At 45.1% G+C, this 17,457-nt stretch overlaps 1 non-coding gene across 1 annotated transcript; it reads left to right on the top strand.

The window, feature by feature from the left end:
• Window positions 1-15,202: 15,202 nt before the first annotated feature.
• LOC147707495 (U6 spliceosomal RNA) lies at window positions 15,203-15,306 on the top strand. Its single transcript, XR_015296946.1, has one exon. It is a non-coding gene; the product is annotated as a U6 spliceosomal RNA (small nuclear RNA).
• Window positions 15,307-17,457: the final 2,151 nt, after the last annotated feature.

Below are 17,457 nucleotides of genomic sequence, written 5' to 3'. Positions count from 1 at the left end.
TTTCCCTGAGGCAAGTACTTGGCAGTGTTAGAATAGTAATTTTGCTCCCTTGTCTCTGTCCAAAACCTTCCTGGAGGTAAGTACTTGACGGAGTTAGAATAGAATATACATTTTCCCCAGGTAAGTAATTGGCAGAGTTAGAATAGTAATTTTGCCCCAATACACTGTACAACACCTTCCCTGAATTAAGTACTTGGCAGTGTTGGAATAGCAATTTTGTCCCTCAGTCGCTGTTCAGTACCTTCCCTGAGGTGAGTACTTGGCAGAGTTAGAATACTAATTTAAGCCCCTAGACAGTGTCCAGAAACTTCTCTGAGGAAAGTACTCGTCAGTGGTAGTATAGTATTTTTGCCCTCATAGTCCCTATCTAGCATCTTCACTGAGGTACATTCTTGGTGGAGTTAGAAACATTAATTTTGCCTCCAAACACTGTTCAGCCCCTTCCCTGATGTAAGTGCTCGGCAAAGTTACAATAGTAATTTTGCCCTCCAGTCACTGACCAGCACCTTTCCTGAGGTGAGTATTTGGCGGAGTCAGAAAGGTAATTTTGCCCCCCCAGTCCAACACCCAGTCTGCATAAGTCTGCATAAGTGAAACATTTTATATTTTAGCAAATACCATATTCATATTGTAATTAGAAATAAGGTCGATTTTTTAACCTTATGTTGTTGTAAAACTTAAAAAATCTAACGAAATTGTGGGTTGCGCAGATAACCTTAATAATGTCTGGAAGATGTAAAGCATTTAAGAATAAATATTTCCTTCCGTTATAACATTAGTAGTTTTAGAGGACATTAATTGTTAAATTTATACTTACTTGCATACTGAAGTGAAAGTATTTAGAACTGGCTGTGTTTACCTCTCCTGGTCTTTGTGGTGCGTGTGGTCATTTTAGAAGGCAGTGTACCACTGATGACAAAATGGTAGACAGCTGTTTTTATATGTTTTTATCGAGTCTTCAATAATTCAAAATAAAATATGCATTTGAAAGTACATTTTATTATGAATTAAATTGTGATACAGTAATTTTTTTGTAATAAATAAAGTGTAGTTGACCTTCACAATATGTAACAGCCATCTTGGTTGGGGACAAGGGACTTCATTTATGTCAAAATGATAGAAAGATGAATGTGTGTATGGTAAACTTGCAAGACTGTTTCATGAACTGTAAAATTTTGTAGGTACTTTTCAACTTTTATCTATTATTAGGCAATGTTGAAAAAAGTGTCACCTTGGTTTTGGCTGTGTAACTTTGTAATTATGTTTTTTTGATGTTTTTTATGTTGACTGTCAACCTGTGACCCTCCTTTTGACTAGTTTTTAGAATTTCTTGCTAATTAGAAAATGCTTTGTTTGCTATCTCCCTTAATTGGCCCAAAACCATGATGCAGAAGCTTTGCCAAAGGACCTTTCTGCTGGTGGCACTACAAGTCCCAATCAAGGAAGATGTTACGGAAAAAAACAAGGCTTTTCCAATTCTGAATGAAGCAGGTGAATCTTACAAAAGATTCTTGTGCTGCAACATGCAACTAAACTAAACTAAAAGAAAATATATAGCGAGAGGAAAATCTGAGATAGAGACCAGCATAAGTCAACGTAGTGTATACAGTTATTTACTAAAGTAAGCATACAAACATTCAAGTCACAGTAGAAGGTTAGCTTCGGAAGAGTCAGGATGTAGACTAATTGTCCTTGGGGTCTAAGTTGTAGAAAAAAGTGCACACTATCTGTCTTTGTCCTACCATTGTTATAAATTATTCTCCGCTCATACTATAACAGTTTAGTGTTCCTTACACCACATCTCCCCAGCCAAGTGTGGGATCTGTTGATGATGAAAATAAATAAAAGCACAATAGATCTCACAGTTTAAGGGAATAGGGTTAAAAGATGGATAATTGGATGGGTAGCAGAAATTAGGGAAAGCTTTAGAGGTAATGTTATGTTATGTTAAAGTTTCTTATAAAATGCTCGTTCACCGATTAGTTTCTTGGCGCTGAATCTAGAAATAACAATTTGCTGGGGCCTCATTTAATTAGTTGTCAACAAGTCTAATTATAGGCTTGAATAAATAGCCAGGTCTTAGGAAGTCTATGGAATCTCACAAATTCCGTAGAGGTTCTAATGTTTGACAGAAGAGCGTTCCAGAAACGAGGGGCCAATACTGCAAACCTGCAGCCACCTATTCATTTCCGTTTATTGGGAGAATTGGTTAGAAGATTCTTGTGAGCAGAGCGTAGGCTCCATGCAGGTACTTATTTTTGGACAAGTCTGGAAAATAAATTTTGGGCTATCACCATGCAGAGCTTTAAATATAAGGCATCCAACTTTAAACGCATATCTTTGCAAAATGGGGAGCCAGTGTAGGTCTTTCATAGTGGGAGAGATGTGTTCGCATCTAGGTTGTTGAGAGATCAGCCTTGCTGCCTGATTCTGAACCATCTGCAGTTTATTTGTAAGATAGAGCGGAATGCCAAAGTAAAGAGAATTGGCTTATTCCAGGTGAGATATCACCATGGCGAGGACCACCAGGATTAAGGTTTCCCGAGTGAGTAATCTCCTAATCTTCCTTATCTTCCTCAGCTGGAAGAAACAGGTGGAGGTCACAGCTGTTATCTGAGATTTCATAGTGAGATCACTATTGATGATCACTCCCAGACTCTTAGCTGAAGGAGAGGGGTTGGGTGGGTAGCCAAGATCACTTGGCCAGAAATGGTGTTAAAGAGTGCAGGGATTGCTGTTAGCATGAGCTGAAAGCCATTTTGTACTTGGCAGTCATCTTACTTAGCAATGTGCTTGCCATGTGTTTTCTCCCTCTTCCGGAGCCTTGCACATGCTCAGAGGGGCCTAGCTAGTAGAATGCACCTGCTCCTAGTATACAACTGTGAGGCTATTCTTGCTGATGTGAGAAGAAATATCTCTCCTCCCACTTTGTTGAGCAAGCACATTTTGTGTACCCATATTAGTCATTTTGCATGCTGGTATCTGTCAGCACCTCCCCTTGGTTTTATGCTGACTATGTAAACCTATGCATTTGTAAGGCCCCTGTTCTCTGTACTCCTTAGAATCCTACCGTGGTCTGAGGGTACTGGGTGACACAGTCTCCCTCATCTGAGGTTAATAAATATGTTTTCTTGATATTACAGCTTCTGTGCCAATTTCTTCAATGTTGGTTTAAAAGGACCAGGTGTATCTGTGAACCCCTTAGGAGGTTCATAGTTCTTCAAATGGCGCACGACGTAGACCTCATCAGAGAAGCGGCTATCCAAGGGAGTGTTCTTGACAGGAGACAGGAATATTCTGAGGAGGACAGGACAGAACTCTACTAAGGAGTTACCCTGCACAGAGATTTTCTGTCTCTGCAGCTCAGTAGATTTCTGGTCTTCCTGATTTGACTAATCCAAATGTATACCGCTCCTGACTGAGAACCTTTTGGCTTGAGTATTCTAAAACGACCATTAGGTCACTCAAAACTCGGCAGTTGGAATCTGGAGACTTTTGCTTGGTAAGGTCGTTTGATACGACAATATGTATATGGAAATTGGCCAATAAATGGAAATATATGAATTGCAATTTGTGTAGGCATATAATGAGGAGACTTTTCTCTAACTTTTGAATAATATGTAACGGCAAATTTTGTGTTAAGTGCCACTGCTGTATAATATTGTATATTCTGCAATATTTTTGGCATGCCTGTTTCAAGTGTACACTGTAGACTGTGTTGCTTTTTGGAGGTACCATTTGGAATTTGTACGGAATCAGCCGGCTCCCCTAGATAGGTTTAGGTATAAAAACGTATTTCTTCCTTGGTGACTACGTACCCCATGGAATTAAAATATGTACATAAAAAATGATCCTGCTCTGTGTACTTAGTAATGATATGCAGAGCACTTTTTGAGTGTTCTGCCAGCCAAAACTAGCGAATTTGGTGTATTCTGGCTTCTTGAACATGGAACAGTCTTTGGGCTGTGTTTTGTTGCAGTTTTTTGGACTACTTTTGAGAAGCTTTTCTTGTAAATATGACTTACAGCTAGTATTTACAAATGGTTTGTTTTAAGTACAGTCTCTGGTCTGTCTTTTGTTTCTGTCCTTAGTGTTGATTTGTGGGTTAAGTGTGTGTTTAATTGTCTATGCGGTTTGTGGTTTGACATCGGTGGTACTTGTGTGAGTAAATAGCGATTGCGCTCTTTGTGTAAGAATGGCTAGCCTTAAGCGTGCTGTATGGTGTGTTCAGAGTATATGACCCCCTTCTGTAAATGTCTGGAATGAGCTCAATGTGTTTTTTGTTGTTGTCATTATGCTGTTATGCAAAATGTCATTTAATTAATCCCATATTAAATAAAAATCCAGAAATGAATTATATAACATAATATAACAATAGCTGCATGTTGGTATTAAATTGACAGAGTAAGACACTATACATGTGTGCAAATTGCCACAATGCTAAAGATAAAATTAGAATTCATATTCAATAGCACTAAAATAGGCCTCAAAGTCGAAATTGTGTACTTTGCAATAATTATGACTAAAATACAAAATGTTAGAGCATTTTTCTTAGAAACATTGTATTACGTATTTAAAGGCATTCACATCATCTGAGTAAATTGGTTGTTGCTGAACTAACATTATAGAACAATAGACTTTGAGTGCCTTGGAATGTCTGACTTTTAAATAGACTGACTTTTAAATAGACTGTGACCTGCTTACATTTCAACGCTAGAAACAAATTCTTTCAAACAGCTGTGTTTAAACTGTCTCACTGAGAAGCAGCTGTCTGACACAACCAACGGAGATGACACTTTGTCAGGGCATTACAAATACAGAAAAAGGATTTCTCTCCTGAAAAAGGCATGAGAATTTGCCGCCTGCTGGTAACAGCAACAACTGCGTGAATAGCACATGGCCACAGAAGGAAACTGCTGAGTCAACTAGATTTTAAGTCAGTATAAATCTGGTATAAAGGCCTGCATTGCAGACTGCTGCTTTAAAAAGTAATTTTTCATTATTTTGGATAACGGAGAACAAAATTGAGGTATTTTCCTTTCTTAATGCCCTTTGACAAAAGCACGCCCGGGTTTCTGATGTTAAATAATAACTGTCCTTTAAAAAGTGACGCAGAATTTTCATGTTTTAAGTTAGGCTGCTGTGCTTAGGGTTATAAATGAATGCGTTCAAATATGATAGGGAAGAAATGAAGCTTGCTTTTCATATCTGGAACCATCAAATGGGTTGGAGTTATTAAAAAAAAAATGTTGTTCATTATATGAAAAAACATTTTTATTAAAAATGTGTTTTTTAATCTTTATGACGCCTAATAATCATACTGTGAACTCCTAGAATTCAAGTTGAATCTAAGCGACACTTTATCACACGGCGGGAAACTTACATGTGAAATGTCACTTCACACAGGCCTACAAAACACATTTATACAAGGGTGTACCTTATACATTTCTGAACCCCCATCTCTGGAAAATGTGGGGAACATTCTGGGGATGACTAATATGCCAAAACATTGTAGGTTATTCATTTTTAAGTGCCCCAAACACCAACGTTGAAATTGGGCAAAATTCACGGTTTACTAGCTGTTCTGCCACTGCCTTGCACATGCTCAGAGGGGCCTAGCTAGTAGAATGCACCTGCTCCTAGTATACCGATGAAGGAGAAATGTCTCTCCTCCCACGTTGTTGAGCAAGCAAATTTTGTATACCCATATTAGTCATTTTGCATGCTGGTATGTGCCAGGACCTCCCCTTAGTTTTATGCTGACTATGTAAACCTATGCATATGTAAGGCCCCTGTTCTCTGTACTCCATGTAATGCCTCCTACGGTGGCCTGAGGGTACTGTGTGACGTAGTCTCCCTCATCTGAGATTAATAAATATTTTTTCTTGATATTACAGCTTCTGTGCCAATCTTTTCTTTGTTTAAAAGGACCAGGTGTATCTGTGAACCCCTTAGGAGGTTTATATTTCTTCAAAGGGTGTTCCAGGGGTTCAAGAGACCACTTATCAGAATCACTTCTCTTTTATCTGGGTTCAGTTTTAACTGGTTGTTATTCATCCAGTCACGTATATGTAGCATTGTTGCCTGGAAGTCAGAGATCAAATAAGAGGAATTATCGATTAAGAACACCAGTTGTAGATCATCTGCACAGTTATACGTGCACACCTTCCTGTTGTTCAAGGAGTGAAGTAAGGGAAGAAGGTAAAGATTAAATAGGTGAGGGGACAATGAAGCACCCTGTGGCATTCCACATGTTGTTGCCATTTTACGTGCAGAGAATTGTGAAAGTAAAACACTGACTGAGTGCGTTCCTTAAGATAGGACTCAACCCATTTGGATGCCATCCAGTTAAAACCGTCCATCCTGACACGGTTTATCAGAATACCATAATCGACTGTGTCAAATGCTGCTCACAAATCCAGCAGCACCAATGCCTGGGGGGGAGCCCTTATCGGCTTCCTTTCAGAGCGTATCCAATACAGTGAGAATTACTACCTCGGTAGTGTGGCCTGAGAGGAACCCTGCTTGGTTAGAACCAAGATACTCAGACTGCTCAATAAAGGTACAGAGACATTTGGCCAAATAAGGAAGTGGGAGCTAGGCCGTTAGTTAATCAATACCCCAGGGTCCACACCTGGTTTTTTTTCAGAGGGACCACTGTTGATTCTTTAAAAGCTCTTGGAACACAGCCCTGAGTTAGAGAGTCATTAAGGAGTGCCAGAGCTGGTCTGGGTAAAATGGTGAAAACTTCTCTTAAGATGTGGGGCGGGCAACTATCCGTAGGTGATCCTGACTTAACTTTAGACAAAAGGTCCAAAAAAGTCTGATTATCTATTGCTGAAAACTGTTCAAGAGAGCAGGGGCTTTCCAACATTGAAGATAATTCCTCAGAAGCAGAGCAACCAGGAATACTAGCTTTTATTTTAGCAATTTTATCAATAAAGAACGAATTGAGGGTGTTACAAAAGCATGAATGGGGGTAGATTTGAATGTAACTCTATCCGGATTGGACAGTTTGTTCAAAATAGCAAATATTTATTTAGACTTGTTGGTAGAACTCATAATTTTTGAGGGGAGAAGATTGCTTTTTTATACTCTTTCAGTTGCATCAGATATCTCTCTTTTTTATCTAGAGAGTAGTTAATTCTCCATTTCCTTTCAGCTTGACGAAGTGCTAGTTTTTGGCTTTGTAGATCTAGGGAAAACCATTTTTGTGCCTTGTGGCATCTTGCTGACAGAATTGTTTTTAGTGGGGCATACTCATTGATGGCCAAAGTAAGCCATGCAATAAGATTTTTGTCACTTGCGTTAAGTGACGTCAGATGGATAGGAACTGTATTTGCTAGGGTGGCATGAAATTGGGTTCTATTAATATTTTTCCAGTTTCTAGCCACTAGTTTTTTTAGACTTGGGGGTTTCATTGTAGCGATGTCGTTGATAATAAACTGAATTAGGGAGTGATCAGACCAGGTGCAGGGGAAGACGGTCAAGGAAGATATTGTGATGTCCCTTAGTATGAGTGGCCATAGGTATTTGCTGACTAAGGCTTAATTCAGCAAGGAGATCATTTAGTTCTTTAGCATGGGGTCCACCATGTGGGTCATTGACCCAGTAATTAAAATCACCACAGTAAAATTATTGCATTGTTAGTGATTAGCCGGGCCAACTGCCCAGCTATAGAGTAGGGAAATTAGGGCATGTTCCTAGGCGGTCTATATAGTAGTACACAGATTAAAGTGTTTGAGACTGCCTCCAATTTGAGGACTAGATTATCCAAGGGTAGATCAAGTGGGATTAAGCTTGTAAATTTTAAGTCTTGACACACAATGGCCACTACTGCCTCACCAACGTACCCTGACGTGCGATTTGCCTGAAGGATATAATAGTCATTAGGGAGAGCTGCTAAGATGTCAGGAGCTGAGTTCTGTGACAACCAACTTTCCATTAGGAATAGGATGTCAGGGTGGCAAGGGTGGCTTGAATCCAAGAGATGGAATATGTCATGGTGGTGTTTCACCAAAGAGCGTGTGTTGAGATCAACAATGGTAAGTTTAAGGTCAGTGTTTCTAGACTGTTTTTGAGGAGTGATTATAGCAAAGGGGGGGGGGGCGATAATTTCTGGAAAGGAAGCCCTTACATCCATAATCTACTGTTTAATAATCTCATGTTAGTATGGGGGCTGAGAGGGAGAATAACAGAGTGCAAGAGTTTCAGTTCATGTGAAAAATAAGAGGGATGTTTTGCATAGGGACCTGTCCTTTGTCCTGTTCGGGCACGGACGGGCGCAGACGGGCCTGTCCCTGGTCCTGTTCGGGCACGGACGGGCGCAGATGGGTTTGACTTAGGCACGCCTTTGGCGCGCTAGCAGCGCGCCCGCTGCACGCTTCTGCTGCATGCGTCTGCTGCGCTTCCGCACCATCAGGCAGTTTAAGTTAATTCCGGTGGACAACTAGAAATCGTCCCAACCGGATGTGAGTTAGGGCAGAACTGAGGCAAACTGGTGAAAGTGTGTCCGCCCTCCGTGCAAACGGCACAGCAGCCGTGACGGACCGGGCCGGCACTTTCTGGGGATTCAAGGTATGTGCATTAGTCCATGAAGTATTGGTAGTTAAAAATTCACTTTTAAAAGATGAGCAGCAAAAGTTAAAGCAGAGTTGAATTAATAGCAGCAAATACAACACATCACCATCAAAAATTAAAAAGGCATTCTCAGCACAATAGTGATCGATTAAAAGCAGAAATAGACAAGCTGATCGTAACGAGGCGCTAACAGAGCTTACTAGGTAAGCAACCAGTAACTCCATAAGTGCTGTGCTTCTGGCATGAACAGAAGATGACACCTAAGTTTACTCAATGGAACAGCCTTTGGCAGTCACAGGACTTTAAAATTTGTTTCAATAATCTAGGCTGGAATCCATAATGACAATGATACACACAGTTCACAATTATTTATAAAACAAAATAAGAAAATATTATAGTGTATAGAAATGGTAATACTGCATGAGCTAACTTTAAATTAACAAAGGACCAATCTAGTGCCATTGATTCCAGACAACTAGATGTAAGTACTGATTGATCTCCCAAATAGTAAAAATGTTTAGATATGTCCATCATCATGTCCACCTAGTATTTGTGAATCAAGCCACTATATGCAAACGTATAAATACTTCACACCTTTCCAGTGCACAAGCCTCTTCAGTCTTCTTGTTTCTCATTGATGTAGCACCAAAACATCAGTAAAGTAACACTCCAAGTGTTTATCCTAAATCAAATGAACACCTAAACATGAAATGCCAAGGAAAGTTTATTTAGGCTAAGCATGTCACATCCATCATATGGGATTCACTGCTAAAAGTCACCTGTTCCAAGTGCAGTGTCCATATATCTCCTTAACCGAGCCTACTGAGTTCTGGCCACTATTCCTTTTTTCCGTGGCTACTGTTCCTTTTTCCATGCTAGTAACAAGACAGACTGAGGCTCCAATCAGCAAGGCTGAGCCCAATAAAGTAGAACAACGAGAAAAATGCCAATGCTGATATCTAAATTTAAACCCCGTTTCCTGGACTGCAAAGGCGAATGTACAATGCAACCAAATGCTATTTAAAAGCTCCCTATTTAAACCAGTCTTCTCTAAAAGGTCATTTGAAATTCAAACAAGAATCACAATTAAATTATAAACCAACAGGGGAAGTGGACACTAGACATTGACAAAAATCACACATTCCTTCACTACACATAACTCAGGCGTTTCACAATCATACCTCACACATCCGTTCAAACAAAAGCTCACTCAAGTGGGGAATGAATAAACCAAATGAGGAGAAATGAGTCTGCCAACAACAATATCTACATTACAATAGATTTAAAATACACCATATTCAAATGAAAAAAAATTGTTTTCAATACATTCAAGAAAACCTGCAAATAAACAAATTTAGGTGTATTGTTGCCACCAAAGTAATTGCAAACACATTAATTAGCAAAAACAAGCAACATGGCAGACCCGAGGGTCTACGCATTTTGAATCCCTTCAACTTGAGGGATTCTCCTCAGGACCAACACAAAGCCTGTGAAAAAATTAAACAAATGTATCTTTTAGTTCTATAAGAATCAAGAAACTGGAAGCGCTGCTACACCCGAAATGCGCTGCAGTTTACCAGTGTAGGATGCTAAAGTTTCATCAACTAATGCCACCATGATTAGTCCTCCACAAACATGTTCCAATTAACTACAGAAGTGGAAAAGATAAAGAAATAAGAAACCATGAGTGTATCTACTAAGAAAACTTGTGAGTACATCCAAACTGCAAACTAGAGTTGCGCTTACCTACCGGGACTAGCACCTGAGTATGAAATCACCAAATGATCCTTTGGACTAGAGGTTTAACTTGACACTCCCAGAGAAGCCTGCGCCAAACTAAATGAGCCTGGAAAAAAGGAAAAACCGGAGGTGAACAAAAATGCTCTGGTGTGCAATAGAAAGTTTGGACTAATGCTACCCATAGGTGCAAATGGCTTACCTCGCAGTGGGACGCTAGGTGAAGGGGGTTGAAATGTAACTACATCAGAGTAGACTTCACACGGAGTGTGTGCTAGTTCACAAATCGCAGAGCCACGTTGTTCTGAAAACAAATGTAGCAAATTATATTAATTAGCCTGACCGAGATGAGTATTTGTGGAAGAGTGAATGGAAAAAGTTAAACATTTTACCACTAATAACAACCGGATTATCAGCAGCGGTATGGCGCCGTGAATCGCCAGGGACGCTGACAACATGCCAGAATCCGTCACGTTGGGGTCACTGCGAATGCTGGGTAATGTAGTCTATCTTGATACACATGTGCAGATAGATACCTGGTTTCATGTAACATATTGGAAAACCTAATTCGGGCCTCACACGAAATGGACTAAATCATAAATGATAATAATAATATACCGGCAATAAAAAAAGCAGGGTCTCAAGAAGTATCCTCAATTTGGACACATAGCGGCTCAAAGCGGACACCAGCCTAGGCATGCTGGGGATTGTAGTTCGTGAAGTCGTGGTTCCAAAAGATGGAACGCTACCTCTAGTCAGGGGTGGATGATAATGCCTGATGTCAGTAACTAAAAAGTAGAACAAGTTTATGAGGGACATGAAGGATTGACTGAAAAATTGGTGGCTAGAATGGCAACAGAAACATATCAGTGGGTGACAAGCACAAGGCCAAGGCAGGAGCTATAGTGTATAGATTTCTGACATCTCATTGAGCCCAGACACAGCCGTGTTGAACTTGACAATTAAATGGGCCTCTCTTTGGGATAGCTTTAACTCCAAGTTGCCGCCCCTTGGGTCTCGTTTGACCTTAGACAGAACTGTCCATTTCAAGTCATTTACTGCATGATTATTTCTAGTCCAATGGTTCACTAGTGGTGCCGTTTCGACTTTGTTTTTAATTTGCGATTTGTGTTGGGAAATTCTTTGGTGCACAGGTTTTCTTGAATGTATTGAAAACAATTTTTTTATTTGAATATGGTGTATTTTAAATTTATTGTAATGTAGATATTGTTGTTGGCAGACTCATTTCTCCTCATTTGGTTTATTTATTCCCCACTTGAGTGAGCTTTTGTTTGTACGGATGTGTGAGGTATGATTGTGAAACGCCTGAGTTAGGTGTAGTGAAGGAATGTGTGATTTCTGTCAATGTCTAGTGTCCACTTCCACTGTTGGTTTATAATTTAATTGAGATTCTTGTTTGAATTTCAAATGACCTTTTAGAGAAGATTGGTTTAAATAAAGAGCTATTAAATAGCATTTGGTTGCATTGTACATTCGCCTTTGCAATCCAGGAAACTTGGGGTTTAAATTTAGATATTAGCATTGGCATTTTTCTTGTTCCTTTTTCCATGGCAATAGGTCCAACAGATCGTATTCCAATTAGACTGCTGGATCTAAGTAGTCTTGTACAATCCTATTTATTGTCATATTTAGGGTCATTGTCTGTTTCAGATTTACCTGATCCTGTCTTCTTGTTCGAAGTGAAAGTGAGCTGTTGGGTGATGAAGGTTCACCAGCAGGCAATTGTGTTACTACTGGTAGGTCCTGCTTCTGGAGTTAGAGACATCACACCATTATTCTCTGGAAGTTGCAATGTCACTTGGATTCCCGACAAACTAAAGTCTCCAATTCTTGTAAATGGAAACATTCTCTGATGAAAAAGGAAAAAAAGTTATTAGCCCTTTTTGTACCTTGGATTCAGTATTATGGCATAGATGTCCTCTACGGAGAACACAACCTCGTTTTGCAACCATTAATTTGTGCTCATATGAAGGATGAATCTGTTCACCAAAGAAACTGCTTCTTAATTGACATCTGTGTAGGTGTATTTCATTTTAGCAAATGATCCTGCACCGTGTACAACAATGATATGGCTTGTCCCATTATACCATCCTGTTAGAAATTGGGTATCTGCTGGGAAGAGGTAAGCACTCTGTCCAAGCATGAACCACAATCCTAGTCAGGGTAAGTCAGATACACACCATAAATTAACTTGTGCTCACCCTCTAGTAGGTTGGCAAAAATGGCTCCTGAATGGTCATACAAATCAATGCTGGCGGCAAAAGGGTTTTAAATGCTGCATGAAATGATTGATATTCAGGCACACACATTGGCTCCACAAAATGATGGTAGCCCATATGGCACAGAGATCAAAGAAAAACTGTCTATTCATCATACACACACACTTGTTTAACGAAAATGTTGCTGTCTATGTGCAATTTAAAACAAGTTAAAGCACAAATAGCAAACATAAGTTGCACTTATGACCTGTCACACACACACTCACACGCACACTGGCTTCACATAATTGTTGCCACACACATCACAAGCAAGAAGAATTTATATAGGGAATAGACAAAATGGATGCGTTTGACACATACAGGCGCACACACACACCCACACACACACAGGCTCCACAAAATGGCTATCCACATGGCAAGCAAAGATGGTTACATGGAGAACAAATTGAATATGGCAGAACTGCCTTGCTTGTAGCCCCATTCTCTACCAACAAAAACTTGCAGCTTTGCAGGGAAGGTATTGCACAAATATATATATAAACAGATTCTGAGTTGGCCTTTGGCTAAGCGTTTGCACACCATCAGTAAAGCATCAAGAATAATGTAGGCCAAAAAAGAAAGCAAAATAAATAAAAACTTGAACAATGCCCCAATCACAAATGATATGCAGCAATTACCTCCTCGTTAGTCTTCCTCGCCACATGACTTACATAGTGAGCATCAGCTCCACGACAGAACCCTCCAAAGCAAAAAAAAAAAAGCCTCCCACCCCCTCCCAACATGGCCGACCAGTCACACCTGACCTCTATACGAGGCGGACCGGCCCAACCAACAGCCTGTTTTTTTTGTTCTGCGCGATTCTCTCCAGAGGCGCTGTACAGGTAAGATGGGCCGGCGTGAGCTGGCCCAAGGGTTTTAGGGTTGAGGGTCCGGCTTTAGCGGTCCCTGGTGCCTTATGACTGAAAATCCCCCCCCCCTCTTCCTTCCCCCGGTCCTGTGGGGCCGGTTAGGTGCTGCTGTAGCGTACCAAGGGTTTACAGGGGGGGGGCGGCCGGGGGTGTGGGGTGTTGGTGCATTCCCGTGCCTCCCCCGGTCATGACTGAAGGGCCCTTGCCCGTTGTGGGCTTCGGGTCCGGCGCTGGAGGTTCTCCGGTGTGTGTGCTGGGGCTCTGGTTGCTTTCAATGCGCTGGACGCATGTGTGATGGTCCCGGGTTATTCCCGGTTTTTCCATTGCTGTACAGGCGTCTCCTGAGTAATGGTGATTGCCGTGCATATTGGGTCCCGAATGGTTTGCTTGTAGACTTGTGTGTGTTGTGCAACACCCGTTTATGGGTAGGGGTTCATTCACATGCCTTTGCCCATGGGGCGCTTCAGTGAGCACTACGGATAGGAATCAGGCGTGCTGGGTTGAATTCCTTAAATCCCTACAGCCTAACTTACTGAGTGCCTCTTAGTGTATGCTTTTTACTGTCTCCTGTACTCCATTCAATGTGTGGCATGTTCTATAACGCGACGCTCCTACTGGCGGTACTTGCATTGAGCCTGGCCGGGGTGGTGTGCCTCGGCGTGCAGCGCCTACCGGTCTGGAGGCGGGCTCGGTCCTACCTCTTTTTTCTGCATACGCTGGCCGGGTCCGGGTGCTCCTCTCCGGCCGGCCTGGGGCTCGGTTACGCGGCGCTGGTCGCTGCCACCTCCCTTCGTGTATTTCTGGCTCCCCTACGGGCTGCGGCGGTTTGCCGTGCTGGAGTTGGCTCCGGGCGCCTCCCGCCTCTCGGGGCGGGGTTTGGTTGCCAGGTGCGGCCGATGATTCCCTTCATCGGTCTTGCGCGGTATTCTCCTGCTGGCGCTGCGATTGGTCGCGGCATGCTTGGGCGGTTGGCTGCGCGTCTGTCTCTTACTCGGAGGGTCCGGTGTTCGATCCTCGGTAAGGGCGTTTTCTTTTTGTGATCGCATGGGGACTGTGGGTTTTCATTTACCGGTTCTCCAATGTTGTTTTCGACTCAGAAGTGATTGGCGCGATCTATTGGGGACTGTTCACTTCTTTCTGTAGTCCTTTTTCTGGCACCCTGGGGGCCCGTGTTTTCCTCCTGTGGGGAGGTGGGCTGTGTAGTCGGCCCTGGGCCGTCAGGATGCGCCGGACTCAAGTGAGTTTGCGCTGCTGGGTTGCTGTGCCTTCTGGTCTCCTCAGGGAGGCGGGGGTTATGTCCCCCCTTTTGTCGCCGTCTGCGGGGTCTCCCTGTTTTACGGCGCTGTCCCTTCTAGGGGTCCTTGCGTGGCGGGGTGCCCTGCTCCCTCCTCGCCTCGTCTCCCTCTCGGTGGCCCCAGTGGGGGAGTGTGGCCCACTGGTTAGGGCTGCGGACCCTGGGGCAGTGGTCTGGCGGGGACCTGGGTTCGGTTCCCCGCCTCGGCGGGTCTTGGGTTCGATTTAGTCCACGGACCTGGTTGTTCTTGCCGCGGTGCCTATTTCATTCATGGAGTCCCACTCTGCTTCCCTGGGCAATGGCTTACTTTTTCTCCACAACGGCCCCCACGATGCTTAGGATGCCTGGCCTCCGCCTTGGGGGTATCCGGGGGTGGACGCCTCAGGGGGTTAGCCAGGAGGGGTTCCACAGCGGCTTTCGTACAAGCGCCTTGTGCCCTTGCAGGTGTGTAGTGCGCTATTCTTGTATCTAGTTACGCTACAGTGAAGTTGGGCATGGCCCCTGCGCTGGGATGACACGCATTATTCGTGATTCGTTCCATAGTAGGGCTTGCTTTTCCCTCCTCCGGCGACGGTGGTTGTTCCCGGGGTTTCTCTGGGTGCGTTCTCTACGCATGTCTCCGGACTCCCCCCCTCTGCCTGCGTCTGTTGTGATGGGCGTTGTGGAGGTGGGCTTTGTCACCTTTACCGCTCTGGTGGCCGCGAGGCTGGCTCGGCCGTCTGGTCTGGCTGCGTCCTTGTCGGCGGTGACGGCGTTTTCGGCGAATGGCCTACTCTGGCTGTCTCCGGTCTTTTCATTTGGGGCCCGCTCCCCTGGGCGCAACCTTCCTGCGGACTCCTCGTCCGCCTGTGGGTGAGGGCGTCCCGCCCTTGCATGGGTGGGGTCCTTCGGCCATTCCACCCGGTTTCAGGGTGTCGGTCTTCGCGAGGTGTGTTCAGGTTTGACTTCCAGGTCCGAGTTTCGGCTATTCCCGGTCTCGTACTGGTGCTGCCGCTCCCTTTTTCGCCCCTAGATCCTGGCTTTCGGCCATCTCACTCCAGGGGGTTCCCTGGGGGGGGGGGCTGTCGCCTCCGTTACGTCCCGTCTTGGGACATGGCTGTCACGGTTCTGGGGCTCTTCGGGCTTGCTGGCCGGTGTCCGGTCTAGCTGGTCTTACGGATTTTCCGCGGGGTCCCACCTTCTCGACGGGTTTGGGTACCTACTCCTTCCCTTGTCTCGACTGAAGGGTTTTCTGGGACCATGGGTTGGCCTGTGAGGCCGGCCTGCGAGTGGGGGTTCCCACTCTCGGTTGCGGGTACTTCCGTTGGGCTTGCCTTCTGGCCCGTGGGTGGGACCTGTGCTCCTGGCCCGCCTGGTGGTTCTTCTTCGCCGGGAGGGGGTCTTGGTGTTCCCTGTCTGGACGTGTGATACATCTCGGCCTCGTCTTTTTCATGGGTGAGGCTTCACGTCAGGCGGTGTCTCCCCTCCGTCGGCTCCCTGCTCTATGTGCGGTGGTCCCTTCGGTTCCCGTCTCGGGCTTGTCCTCCTTCGGGGGTCGTGTGCCTGGACCCGGTCCTCCCCTCTGGTTCGTTCAGGGGGGGGCGTCCTTTGGCGCCGGGTCGTTTGGGGGTCGTTGGGATCTCCTGCAGTCACGCAGCTCCTCGTGCTTCGGGAGTTGCTGGCAGTCCTCCTGGCCTGCCGGCTTTTGAACCTGTGCTTCAAGGTCCCCATGTCTTGGTCGGGTCAGTCGCCCTGGTGGTGTGGAGCAGTGTCAGCCTTCAGCGGGGGTGCTAGGTTCGCTCCTTTTGTTTACAGACTCGGGGGTTGTTTTCTTGGGCGGAGTCGCCGGTCCTGGCCGTTCGGGCTGTCTTTTCCCCGGGGTCCGACTAGGTGGAGGCGGATCGACTGAGTCGGATCTTTCCTTCGTTGCCTTGTCTCGCCCTGACCCCGGTGGTGTTTCGGCGCCTGGTGCCTCGACTCGGTCTGCCTCCGGTGGATCTGTTCGCGGACGGGGACTCGGCCCTCCTGCCCAGGTTCTACTCTCTCCTCCCGGGTCCGGGTGGATGCCCTGTCATTCGCTTGACCTTTTCGGTCTGCTGTACGCGTTTCCCCCGTTCCCACTGTTACCACGGGTCCTCTGCTGAATTCGCTTGGGCTGGGCCGGGGTGCTTCTGGTGGTTCCAGGCTGGGTCCGCCGCCCCTGGTACCCTCTCCTTTGCGAGCTGGCGGTTCAGGCCTACTGGCCGATCCCGGATCTTCCCGTTCCGTTGTTGGGACCCCCGCTCCCGGAGTCGGTGTTGAGCCGGCTCTATCTGCTGGCCTGGCTCCATCTGCAGGCCTGGTTCTTGAGCGGATGACGCTGCTTGCTCGGGGTTGTTCTTCTGGAGGTTGTGGTTTTGCTGCTGGGCTCCCGCAGGTCTTCCACATTCTCTTCCTGTGCCCGACGCTGGGCTTCTTTCTCACGTTGGTGCGGTCGGCCTGGTGCTGTCCCCGCCGCCGTGGACCCCTTGCGGGTCTTGGCTTTCCTGGCTGAGGGGTTTGCCTTGGACTTGGCCCCTTCTTCCCTGGGGCCCGGTGGGCTGCCTTGCGGGCCTTCCGTTGTCCGGTTTTCGACGGGCTGGATTCCCTGAGGGCTCGCTTGGCTCCGGTGTTGTTTTCTCCGTCGCCCTCGGACGCTCTGCCTGTCTCCCCCTGGGGATCTCCCTCTCGTTCTGCGAGC

Source organism: Lissotriton vulgaris, chromosome 6, assembly GCF_964263255.1.
Source record: "Lissotriton vulgaris chromosome 6, aLisVul1.2, whole genome shotgun sequence".
Taxonomy (NCBI): Eukaryota; Metazoa; Chordata; class Amphibia; order Caudata; family Salamandridae; genus Lissotriton; species Lissotriton vulgaris.
The sequence above is the reverse complement of the archived record's forward strand: the minus strand, read 5'-3'. Positions and strand labels throughout refer to the sequence as shown.